The 13495-nt window shown below is 35.1% G+C and overlaps 1 long non-coding RNA gene across 1 annotated transcript in view; it reads left to right on the top strand.

The window, feature by feature from the left end:
- Nucleotides 1–13495, top strand: part of LOC134731403 (uncharacterized) — a 503756-nt gene that overhangs the window by 196772 nt on the left and 293489 nt on the right. Inside the window, exon 3 of the long non-coding RNA XR_010113622.1 lies at nt 6769–6839. This is a non-coding gene — a long non-coding RNA (uncharacterized lncRNA). The remainder of the gene's footprint in view (nt 1–6768; nt 6840–13495) is intronic.

Raw genomic sequence — 13495 nt, 5'->3', positions numbered from 1 at the left:
ATCAGATAAATTGTCATGGACTGGGCTATTGAAATAATATACCAGTAAGACATCAAAAGGACTTGCTGTACCCTTTTATCCTTATTTTCAAGTTTTATACTTTTTTTTTTAAATACTGGCATTACCTAGTTACTGTGCTTAGCATAGGATAAATTATGTTTCATGCTTTTTGCAGATTCTAAGGCTTTCTAAAATGTGTTGATTTACATGTGTGTTATTATACACTGAATTAATGCTCCTAAATTTAGACAGGGTTTGAGTAATGCCAATATTCTAAAAGTAGTGCATAGGTTAAGAAAGACAAAGGAACATTTTTTGCTAAGAAAAGAAATCAGGAATGGGGAAAAAACAGGAGCATATTGTGATACTTTTGGGGCAGTCTTATTAATCTCAGAAACGACTTCCCTATAACCAATTACCTGGACTGTGACTTCCGTAATGCACCACATAAAATAATAGTAAACACTTCTGTTGTCAATTTTGTAAGACATTTGCTCAGAAATAGCCATGCTTGTTATCTCAACAACCTTGTAGTTGGAGCAGACATATTATGCCTCTCATTTAAAGAATAGAGAGTGTGAATTAGGAAGTGCTTCAGCAACAGGGCCAAGACTGTAAATCAAAGGTGCTGTCTTGACTCTGATCTATTGGATCTGACAGGCTGGAGACGGTTATAAAAGCAGCCCCCAGTTTCCAGACGAATTATATTCCTAAGGATCATTTGTAGGTCAGTTGTTTTGAACTCGACACATTTTTCTATAGAAATTGTGTGATGAATGAAGGTTATGTCTCCAGTTCAGTCTGCCAAAGCCTTTAACCCACAGTGTGTCCATACGTCAGTGATACAGAGCCTCCTTACCATTTGTTTCTATTAGTTCAGGGCTTTCATTTGGAATGTAGGGAGCACATTTTCCTGTGCCCTACCCGTGTCCACTTCAGCACCAGAGCTAAGCGGGGTGAACTTTTCCAGCTTCATACAGTGAATGGATGCTCTGGGGGGTGGTTGAGTAGACAGAGGCTCTTACCGGGGTGCGCAAGGGCACTCAATTCAGAATCACTGGAGAGAGCCCTGACACAGGGCTGAGCAGGACAGACACTGGAACTTTAGGGGGGTGAGTTTGAGGAGGGGATGCCGAAGACTGGGTCGCAGGTGGTGTTGAGTGTTGACAATAGCAGACAGTTCTAAAGGTGGTAGACCTCAGGAGTGGGAGGGTAGTGCCTGTCTCTGTTTGTAGAATAGCTTGTTAAATGAAACCCAAAGAACAGGTTTGCAAGTACACGTTGAGAAAGAACAAAGTTGCTTTTTGCTATCTTCCTGAGTTCAGCTCATTCAATAAACTTGTTGCATTTGTTTAAATCTTCTTGATGATTTTATAAAATGCATTGTCACTGAAATGGAAAATTAAACAATATTGATAAGTACAGAGAAAAATGTGAAAGTCACCCAAATCCCTTCATCCATGGGTAAGCATTATTACTTTAAAAGTTTCAATCAGAATTGGAAAACTATTTCAGACATAACTCTAGAAACTATTCCAGAAACTTCCCAGTAAGGGAGCCTAGGGTCCAGGCCTCAATGGTTAATAATTTTAACATTCCTTCCTGATTATTTTCTCAGATTAGGTAATGCTACAGACTTTCTCTAGTCTTTACTTTCTGTCTAATATGTAATTGTGTGATTATTTGAACTATGTAATTGTTTTTCTTGGTATTTCCTATTATCTTGTCACCTTTGTCCAAATTGATATGTAAGAACTGTGGAGAAATGGAGGAAGATTCAATATCAAAAAGTTTGAGCTAAATGTGACAAAATGCTGAACAGTATATGAGGCCATGTGCCTGTTTGTGTTCTCCCCAGCACCAGGCTATGCCATTGTTTTTTTAATATTGACCCATCTAATAAGGGGGAAATGTTTCCCAATCTTAGGTAAGTTTACTCATCTGTGAAATGGAGAGGATGACAGTATTTATTTTATTGGGCTATTGAGAAGATTGAGTTAATACATGAGAAAACATTAGGCCAGTGCCTAGAACATGGTAAACTCTCAACAAATGTTAACTGTTCTTAAATTTTTTGTATGTAAAACAAAGGGGTGAACTAGGTCATCTCTGTGGCCCCTCTAGAGCCTCAAATCTAGATCCATGATACTGAAAATGTATAGCTGTCCTTATTTGGCCCATAATTTAAAAAAATGAGTATACAGCAGATTTAAAATGGCAAAAATGAAGTGAGTAATTGCTCTCAATTTAAGACATATCTGCAGTAAAATTAAACAGGAGACTGTAATATAAAATAACATAACCTGTAAGCATTGGCTTTTACGTATTCAAAGGCATTATTAAGCCACTAGAATACAGCTGACATTTAAGGCCACCTATTTAGCTACGCTACACTCTTACCAAGGAAGATGGAAAAATAGCTGGAAACCTTACACATAAATTCTATAGAACATGAGGAACAGTTATCAACTGTCATTCATCTCAGCCTCTACTGAAAATCAGCAACTTCTATGTAAAAGTCAAATGTAAATATTTGAAGCAATGTTTGAAAAAAATGGACCATGACAAGCTTACAAACAGAGTTAGAGCTGTTGACCTGCCCTGCCAATATTTAGCTCTTCCAAGCCAATTCTTTGTAAGCTCAGCTCAGTACATTCAAATATTGAGCATAGTCCTTTGTACATGGGAAGTTTCAGTGCTCCAGACTTTTTCATTTTACCCTAGGAAGCAAAATCCCTGATATTAAAGGAACTATCTGACATAAGTTTGGAATTCTAGAATCCTAGAGTTTAAAGAGGCTTAGCAATCTAACTTTTTCTATAATATTCCTAATAAGAATTTGAATTCTGCTTAAATCCTACTGAAAGTTATGGTAGATGTTACAAGTGCTAACTGAAACTTCTGACATCCTTCCTTTTACAGGAACTAGGGGATATTATATGTCTCATCTCCATGAAATTATACATGGCCATGGACTGCTTTGGCCGATTAAATTTAAGTGAAATGATTGTGAATCACTTCCAGGCAGAAGCATTTAAGAGCTGATTTATAATTCAAGCTCTGTTTCCTTGCCACAGTGGCCCCTGGAGACTTGTCTTTAGATGGCAGTGTCATAGGATGGTGGATCTTCTGTCATCTTGAGTCTTTGAAGGCTACAATGAGTAGGATCTTTTGTGACCTGTGTTGGACAAATAAAGTAGTATAAATAAGAAACAAACTTTTTTGATATACCATTGAGATTTGGGGGTTCTTTGTTGCTACAGCACAAACTAGACTAACTTGATTGATACTTTATAAAACTCTGCTTTTATGTAAGCCCCTTTTATAGCTGGATAGCTGGATGTAACATTATTTTAATGTTACATTTCATATTGAGCTAAGATATGACTCCATATAAGATTAAATTTAATCTTTTTCTGACGTCTGGAGTAGAAGGGAATTGCAACTTTTGTTCTTCCATGTGACAGTCCTTCAAATATTAGAACATAAATATTATGCTCCCCACACCCTCTCTCTGCAAAGAAACCCTGTTTTCCACTTGACACGTGGTTTCTGGGCTTTTCACCATCCTGGTTACTTTGGATAACTTTTATTTTGCCAATGTTCTGTTAAAGCATAATGCCTAGAATGGAATTCTTACAAAATTAGATACTGCAGGAGAGATGATTGCATGGCTTTTCTGAGGTTTGTGATGGTGGAGAGTTATATTTATTTATTAAAAGTACATTATTTTAGACCATATTTGAAGTTGACATTTTAAGGTGGCTTCCAGCACTGAATTTGGTTCAGGAAGGGTTTGTCCATCCTCAATCTCAACTGGAAGATGATAACTTTTAGAAAGCAACAACATCAGGAACATAGTGTGGACCACATCTGAGGTCTAGCTATGGACAAAATGAGTGTTATTGAAGATTTCCAGTGGGACAGTAATAAGGATATATTGGATATATTGTGTTATGGAAAAATAATTCTGGAAAAATTTAAAATAATAATCACTAGGTGAAGCATACTTGGGAAGGGGTGAGAGAGAAAGGCAAAGAGAGCAATCAGTTAACCAGTGAATCAACACAATTTATTAATTGCCGACTAAGTGTGAGGCACTGAGCTACATGGGTTGGCCCACTGGTGAACAAAACTTATATATGAAAATAGGAAGGAGTAGGTGGATAGTAAAAACGGTCAACAGATATGACATTCTTATCGGGACTGTAGGATGTATAAGTGAACAAACTGAAAGGACAGGAGGCTGACGTCTGAGGATAGGATTTTTAAAGTAGAAATTTGAAAAGGAGCAGTTTCTAGTGATGACAAAGTCAATGAAAGTACAGAAAACCCATCTCAAGTGATTTAAAGACAAACAGAAAACTCCAGAAGTAAAGTTGTTTCAGGAACTTTTCAATCAGGTCTTGGTTCTACATTTTCTTTTTTCCTGTTTCTTTGGTTCTTCTTTTCTTTATATGTTAGTTTTTTTCTTTAGGCTGATTTTCCTCCTGGTTGCAAGACAGGTATCAGCAGCAATGGTGAATCCATTCTTCCTAGTTTGCCTCTCGTGAAAGAAAAAGTGTCCATTTCCTGCAACCACTGAACAAAAGTTTTGAGCTTCACTCTGATAAGATTATGCCTAAGGCCATCATTGTGGCCAAGTAAATGCATACACTAATTCTAGAGGTAGAACAAAAGTCAGCTTATCAAAAAGTTGACTTTAGGGGATAAGTAGGGGATGGGTCACCGTTGAAAAAAATTGAAGTATAGTTAACAAGCGCACATGGTAGAATTAATGCTGTGTAGGTAACTCACAGATGCCCATGATAAGTACAGAAAAATGGGACCAGATTCAGAGAGGCATAGATTTTTACAAACACACTGGGGTGGGAATGATTGAGAAGGTACTATGGGGAATGAAGAAGACACTGATATGGACTCTTTACCCTTAAATATATGAGGATGAAAAGAATGAGCAACCTTGATACAAGGGGCATAGGGAAAGCAGTTCAGGGGAGAACGCATTTTTAGCTAAGGGAAAAAAGTGGAGATACAGTCATGGACTGGGTTTTGAGAGGTCCTGGGCGAGCCTTGTGGTTTAGAAATGGCAACAAAGAAGTGGTGATACCATTGGTTCATATATGGAATGTTGCAGGAGGAGAAGGCCTGGCTAGATCTTTCAACATTGTCACCTGCAGATGGAGGATTTCCAGACATTTGATCTGCAGCTCAGAAAAGAGGGCTGTTTAGGAGGACATTTGTATTTTGGAAGAAAGTGAGAGGGGTTGGAGCAGTTTAGCGGGAGGAAGAAAATGGGAGAGAACTTTCCTTTATGAAGTCTTCTCTGGTTTTCTTCAGTTGGATGTGCTCTATTACATAGGTAGCTATTTTCCAATGGATAAAAAATATAATTAATGCTAACTGAAAGCAGGAGTGCATTATTTTGAAATCTTGGGTGAAGAGCCAATTTCTGAGACTCCAAATTCCAATAAACAGCACTTTGTTAGTATTCATAACCATTTATGTATTTATCACTCACATACTTGCATACAGTTAGAGCTAGTTTCTCCTCAAGTGGAACACGACAGGTATGTGTTGCTTTTGATGCTCTGGCCACAAGAGCACCTGTTCTTGCTTAGCATCTTTCTGTACTTTGGGGATTTGTAGCTGTTTCTTTCAATTCAGCTGAGAAGTATCATTAGGCTTAGATCCACAAATCCACCTCCTGGGAGCTGGACACCCATCTCCATTTGGCTCTGTAGGGTCAAGATGTCATTGATGCTGCAAGTGCCTGTGCCTGTGCTGCCCTCTCACAGCACACCTCCTCCTTTTAGCCATCTTCACAAATCACTAGTTACGCACGGCTCCGCTGCAGGCTGGGGGAGCTTCCCTTCCTGATTCTCCTTGCCCATGAAGTGCTTATTGCTTTCTTTGGCTTGGGCTTCCCTCCATGCTCTTGTTCACATTATTGATACGTGTATCTCCTCAAGCTTTAAGTAGTTTCCCACACTGCATCCTCTCACATTCTTATTCTTATGTTAGATATATTTATTTATTTTAATTATTATATTTGAATATATTATTCAATAATATTCCACATTTCTGCCTAATATTTGTTTTTTTTCTTTTAGTATGTATCAGTTTCTGCCTTATGTGGTTGGTTGTATGTCTGTCCTATCTGAGTTCATGCATCTAACAGTCATACTACTGTATCCATCATATCTTCACACAAAAAAAAAAAGTGTTCTACTTTCTATACTTGAGTACAAGATCATTTCCTCAGCCCCGTATTCTCTGCAGTACCAGCACAGTGCCTTGGGTATCATGGTCACTCAAATATTTGATGAAGTAAGTTTATAGACAAATGCCTATCTGATAATATTAAATCAGAAGATGGGGATAATGAAATATAGCTTGTTTTTAAAAAGAATTTTTTTATGTTATTATTAAGCCAACTATTTTATGTCTCATTGCTTTTAGGAGCAAGGTAACATATTTCATACTTTGGCATTGGTTTCAGTAGCAGGGGGAACAAACTTACAACTTGCCATGAGTTGTTCTGTGGTCAGGACAAAACTTGCTAATGATCAAGCACTTATCTAGTAAGGCTAGTTTTTTTTTTTTTTCTCAAGGTATTTCTCAACACTGTATTATTGACAACTACTCCAAGTAATTAGAATAGGCATATAATATTGAACATTTCAATGGTTTACTACACTAAGGGAGAATATTATAGAGAAGATGTGAGTCCTGATTTACGATTTTAAAAGCTCTTCTCTATTCAAGGGGCAGAGTTCTTGTGGAAGGAATGAGTCCAGTGTGGTCTGTGGTGTGCATGAGAAAATAAGCAGCAAAGGGTAAGATTTTTTTTTTTTTAAATAATAAGTTGGCTGAATCCTGAAATAATATAAATCTCATGTGAACAGTCCTTAACTGCAGACATGGAATATACCCAGATTTTGAGAAAGTGCTATAATTCTTATACCTCATGAATACTCCAGGAAAGACAATCCTTCAGGTTATTTCCCCGGTAGGTTCTTCAAGAAATATGTTATAAACAGTAATGTTGAAAGTTTTACTGACTGATGCATTAAATTTATTCCTTTTTTTTTAAAAGAAAAGCTGCCAACTTTTCTCTTGGCTATAATATAATATTCCTAAATCTTTGTTTTATTATCCTTCAAATTAAAAAAAGGATAATGCTACTATGAACACAATGGCTGTTAATCTAATGGAACATTTGTTAGTTTTGCAAGACTGTCTATGTAAACAATCATTAATCTTTGGAATACTGCGATAAAAACCTTAGCAATACTCCGTTATTAATTTTTAAAGATACTGTAAAACTGAGTTCTAGTGGCGGAAAACCCATAAAACAAAGTATTAAAATCTTTTTTTAATGTTACGTATACAAAAAATATGAATTTGGTTCAAATAGCTTTGCTGTCTTCAACATTTTTTTTTTATGTTCTCATTGGTGATCTAAATTTATATATGTAAGAATAGTCAATCTCCTAAACTAGGGAAACTTTACTATGGAAACAAAGAGTAAACCTTTTATTGGAGGAAAATTTTGCTCTAACTTTTACCACTCGAGAAGTACAGTATTATTAAGAAGATGTCTAAACAGATCTATTAAAAGTTTAGATTTTTCAAAGATTTCCTAAAAGAATAATTTTAAGATTAAGATGATTACAATACAGATTTTTTCCCCCTGGGGCAAATACTAAGAAAGTGCCTAACATTAAGATGTTAAAGACATTTAATCCCAGAAATAGAAAAGCATAAAATTGAAGGTATGACAATAGGAACTGATTTGTTAAAATGGCCAAATCAATAAAGGCTAATGTCAAAGAACTATGCATTCTGATGAATTCTCATGGCCAAGCAGATTGATCGGTGTTTCATTTCCTTATCATTTCATTTATTTTTAAAGTTTTGAAATTGAACTGTGTGCTTCAACTGATGAAAATTATATTAACTTTGTGAGATATGAAATTCACAGCTTCTTTACATGGAGTAATGAGAAATAAATTCTATGGCTTTAAAGATGTAAAACCTATTTTAAAAGCCTTTTAAAAAGATGTAAAACCTATTAATAGCTAAAGAAAGTAAAAACATTTTAAAGAAATTATATGATTTGTTTTTTATTTTTTAGCATATGTTATGTTGACTCTTAGAACAAAGGAAAAACTATTAACATTTGTTCATCTAAAAATTTACTTCTAAACATATTCTCAATTAGTAAAGAAGTGCACCAATATATTAATCTTTATCAGACTATTTTACTGAAACAGAATTGATATAATGTTGTTTAATATAACCAGAAAACATAGTAGAAATACGTAGTACCCTATTATATCTTGTCGCCCAAAGAAGAAACTTAATTAGGAAAATTTAATGGCATTCAAATAGCAAAATTCTTCATGAAACTTACTTAATTTTCTAATAGAATGATGTTTACATATATTTAATACAAAAGGAAATTACAAATTATTAATGGAAGGTTAAAATTGGATATCACTATTATGATACACAGAATGATGGCTTCCTCAAGTTGTTCATGTCCTAGTCCCCAAAATACGTGAATATGTTACATTATATAACAGAGGGTATTTAAGATTGCAGATGAATTTAAGTTTGCTAATCATGTGACCTTAAATTCAAGAGATTATCCTGGATTATCCATCCTGGTCCAATGTGACCACAAGAGTTTTTAAATGTGCAAGAGGGGAAAGAGTCATTGGCAGAGTAAATGCAATGTGAGAAAGACTACAATGGCCATTTCTGCTTTGATGATGGAAGGGGGCCAGAAGCTAGGAAAGGCAAATAGCTTGTAGAAGCTGGAAAAAGCAAGTAAACAATTCTTTCCTAGAGCCTCCACAACAAATCCAGCCTTGCCAATATCTTGATTTTAGGCCAATGAGACCCATTCAGACTTTTCGCCTCCAGAACAGCAAGACTATAGATTTGTATTATTTAAGTCACCTAAATTTGTGGTAATTTGTTACAACGTTGTAACATGTTGGGTGATGGGTGCATCAAAATCTCAGAAATCACCAGTGTCATAACAATAATTGCAACAATAATAACAAAATTATTACAAAAGTTATATCAATTTCCTATCATTGTTGTAACTATAATTTTTCTGGAAATTTTAAGATTAAAATTTTTAGACCAATTAAAGGAGAGGGACCTAGCAATAGTGGTAGCCACAGTTACTATTAGCCACATTAGCTACTTTGTTAGAGTTTATAAAGTTCTTTTATGTATTTCATGGGCACTTTATTATAATTCAGCCAAGTGGAAGTGGCCATGTTGATGTTCCTTAACAGCTAAGGAAACCGAGGCTCAGAGAGATGATGTGGCACATAAAGAGATGACACTCAGTCCCTGGACTTTCCTCTATAGATCCTGGGCTCTTTGGCCTGTGTGTTGGTACCCAGCACAGGTAGGCACGGAAAAGACTTTTAACAGACTTGAAACTTGTTTCTATTCCCAAGGTCTCAATGACAATTTGGAGACTTGGCAGCTACTTGGGTTTCAAAGCAGCCTTAAAAGTTCTGAATGTCTTTGAATCTGCTCTTCATAAATCTTCCAGGATTTTGTTTGTGGGTAGATGACTACAAGGAAATTACAGTTTCTTGTGAGTTTCTATTACGACCTTGAGAAAATAGTAAACAGCTTCATTTGTTTCCTGAGCTAAGAGAATCTCATACTTCAGTTGCTAGGAAAATTGAGAGAATAAATGACTTTCCTTCCTAGGGAGAGTTTCCTTTTTTCAAGTTTCATGTTTCAATTTATTTGGATAATTCATTTTATTTTAAATTTAATATTACTGAACTAATTCCATTTTTAACTTATGATTTGTATCAGTCATGGAGTAAGAAGTTCGAAGCCATTATTAAAGAATGGCAGTGGGTAAAATGATTGGATTCTGCCATGGAACATGGTAAGCTAGTGGGCCAGTATTGTGTAGTAATTTTAAGTGCAGAATGCTTGAGTTTTAATTCTGGGATCCCCCTTCCTACCTGTGTGACTTCGGGCAAGCTGTTTATCTCTTTGTATTACAAATTGTTTATCTGTAAAATAGGCGTTTTAAAAGTTATTAACTTGCTGGATTTACATGATAATTAATTGAGGTAATATATGGAAAGTTCTTAGAACAGTGATATGTAAGTATTAGTTATATGATTCCTGTTTAAATAATTCATTACTATTAAAAGGGAAGAGAAACCACCTTCAAAAATAGTACTGTCTAGCCTTAATATAATCTGTCTGACCTTAGCTACCACTATATCCAAGGTAAATATTTTTGCAAGTCATAAGAAAACTAATGATTATCTGATACTCCAAAAATTTGTTTCCTAAAAAAATCAAAGATTTTATCTTCAAATTGGAGCTGTTTAACCATCCATTAATGGAGACAACAACCACATGGAATTTAAAAAATGTGATAAGTAGAGCAAATTATCACTGAGTTCTTAGTAGAACATTTTCTCCACATTTCTCTGTTGTATACACCATCAGGAGGAATAAACAATTTCCCAAAGTTGCCAAAATGTTAGCATTTTTACTGAAAACGCCTAGTCATAGTTTTGTTTTCTGCAAGTTATTTTAAAAATTGATGACATTATTCATAAGCAAAAATAATCATTTTATGTAGTATGTGGCATTCTATACCTGAAACAAAAACAACAACAACAGTGGAACAAATCTGCAATGTAAAAAATAGGTAAAAATAAATATCTTATTAGAAACAAAATAGGCAGTGCTTTTAAGGCACATGTTCAAATAATAAGCAAAAAATAAAAATGTTATTTGATTAAAGAGATGTTTAGCTCTCAGGAAGGCAGTAGTGATTCTAAATCAGTGGGATAAATATCAGCAATAACAAAGGTGACTAATAAACTATTTTTTGTTAAATATATAATTATTTATTGGCAAAACTGGAATTCTTAATTTTAGCATTATTAATTTCTTTGTGGAAAATAGAGACTCATTTTATTTCAACATTTAGAGTCATATTTTTAAAGATATTTATTTTTTTTTATTTCAATAGTTTTTGTGGAACAGTTGGTGTTTGGTTACATGGATAAGTTCTTTAGTGGTGATTTCCGAGATTTTGATGTACCCATGACCCTAGCAGAGTACACTGTACCCAATGTGTAGTCTTTTATCTCTCACTTGGCTTCCTTTCCACCCTTCCACCTCAAGTCCCCAGAGTCCATTGTATCATTCTTATGCCTTTGCATCCTCATAGCTTAGCTCCCACTTATAAGTGAGAACATACAATATTTGGTTTTCCATTCCTGAGTTACTTCACTTAGAATAATGGTCTCCAGTTCCATCCAGGTTGCTGCAAATGCCATTATACTTTCCTTTTCATGGCTGAGTAGTATTCCACGATATATATATATATCACATATATATCGTATGTTTTATGTTAACACATAGAGATATACATAAATATCTATACATATCACATTTTCTTTATCCACTCATTCATTGATGAGCATTTGGGCTGGTTCCATATTTTCACAATTGTGAATTGTGCTGCTATAAACATGTGTGTGCAAGTGTCTTTTTCATATAACTTCTTTTCCTTTGGGTAGATACCCAGGAGTGGGATTGCTGGATCAAATGGTAGATCTACTTTTAGTTCTTTAAGGAATCTCCATACTGTTTTCTGGTGTGCTTGTGCTAGTTTACATTCCCACCAGCAGCATAAAAGTGTTCCCCTTTTACCACATCCATGCTAATATCTGTGATTTTTTGATTTTTAAATTATGGCCATTGTTGCAGGAGTAAGGTGGTATTGCATTGTGGTTTTGATTTGCATTTATCTGATTATTAGTGATGTTGAGCATTTTTTCGTATGTTTGTTGGCCATTTGTGCATCTTTTGAGAATTGTCTGTTCAAGTCCTTAGCCCACTTTTTGATGGGATTATTTGCTTTTTTCTTGCTGATTTATTTCAGTTCCTTGTAAATTCTGGATATAAGTCCTTTGTTGGATGTGTGGTTTATGAAAATTTTCTCCTACTCTATGGGTTGTCTGTTTACTCTGCTGATTACTTCTTTTGCTGTGCAGGAGCTTTTTAGTTTAATTAGGTGCCATTTATTTATTATTGTTTTTGTTGCATTTGATTTGGATTCTTAGTCATGAACTCTTTGCCTAAGCCAATTTTCAGAAGAGTTTTTCCAATGTTATCCTCTAGAATTTCTGTGGTTTCAGGTCTTAGATTTAAGTCTTTGGTCCATCCTGAGTTGATTTTTGTATAAGGTGAGAGATGAGGATCCAGTTTCATTCTTCCACATGTGGTTTGCCAATTATCCCAGCACCTTTTGCTTAATAGCGTGTGCTTTTCTCACTTTATGCTTTTGTTTTCTTTGTTGAAGATCAGTTGGCTGTAAGTATTTGGCTTAATTTTTGGGTTCTTTATTCTGTTACATTGGTTTATGTGCCATTTTTATACCAGTACCATGCTATTTTGGTGACTATAGCTTTGTAGTATAGTTTGAAGTCAGGTAATGTGATGCCTCCAGATTTGTTCTTTTCACTTGGTCTTGCTTTGGCTATGTGGGCTCTTTTTTGGTCTCACATGAATTTTAGGGTTGGTTTTTCTAGGTCTGTGAAGAATGATGGTGGTATTTTGATGGGAATTGCATTGACTTTGTAGATTGCTTTTGGCAGTATGGTCATTTTTTCAATATTGATTATACCTATCCATGAGCGTGGGATGTGTTTACATTTGTTTGTGTAGTTTGTGATTTCTTTCAGCAGTGTTTTGTAGTTTTCCTGTTGAAAGTCTTTCACCTTCTTGGTTAGGTATATTCCTAAGTATTTTATTTTTTGTTGCAGCTATTGTAAAACGGGTTGAGTTCTTGATTTGATTTTCAGCTTGGTTGCTGTTGGTGTGTAGCAATGTTACTAATTTGTGTACATTGATTTTGTAGCCTGAAACTTTACTGAATTCATTTATCAGAGCTATGAGCTTTTTGGACGAGTCTTTAGGGTTTTCTGGGTATACGATCATATAATCAGTGAATAGTGACAGTTTGACTTCCTCTTTACCAATTTGGATGACCTTTATTTTTTTCTTTTGTCTAATTGCTTTGCCTAGGACTTCTAGTACTATGTTAAATAGAAGTGGTGAAAGTGGGCATCCTTGTCTTGTTCCGGTTCTCAGGGAAAATGCTTTCAACTTTTCCTCATTCGGTATAATGTTGGCTGTGTGTTTGTCATAGATGGCTTTTATTACCTTAAGGGATGTTTCTTCTATGCCAATTTTGCTGAGGGTTTTAATCATAAAGGGATGCTGGATTTTGTCAAATGCTTTTTCTGTGTCTATTGAGATAATCATATGATTTTTTAAAATTCTGTTTATGTAGTTTATCACGTTTATTGACTTGCATATGCTAAACCATCCCTGTATCTGTGGTATGAAACCCACTTGATCATGGTGGATTATCTTTTAGATATGCTGTTGGATTTGGTTAGCTAGTATTTTG

Source organism: Symphalangus syndactylus, chromosome 9 (assembly GCF_028878055.3).
Source record: "Symphalangus syndactylus isolate Jambi chromosome 9, NHGRI_mSymSyn1-v2.1_pri, whole genome shotgun sequence".
Lineage (NCBI taxonomy): Eukaryota > Metazoa > Chordata > Mammalia > Primates > Hylobatidae > Symphalangus > Symphalangus syndactylus.
This window is presented reverse-complemented; position numbering and strand designations above follow the sequence as displayed.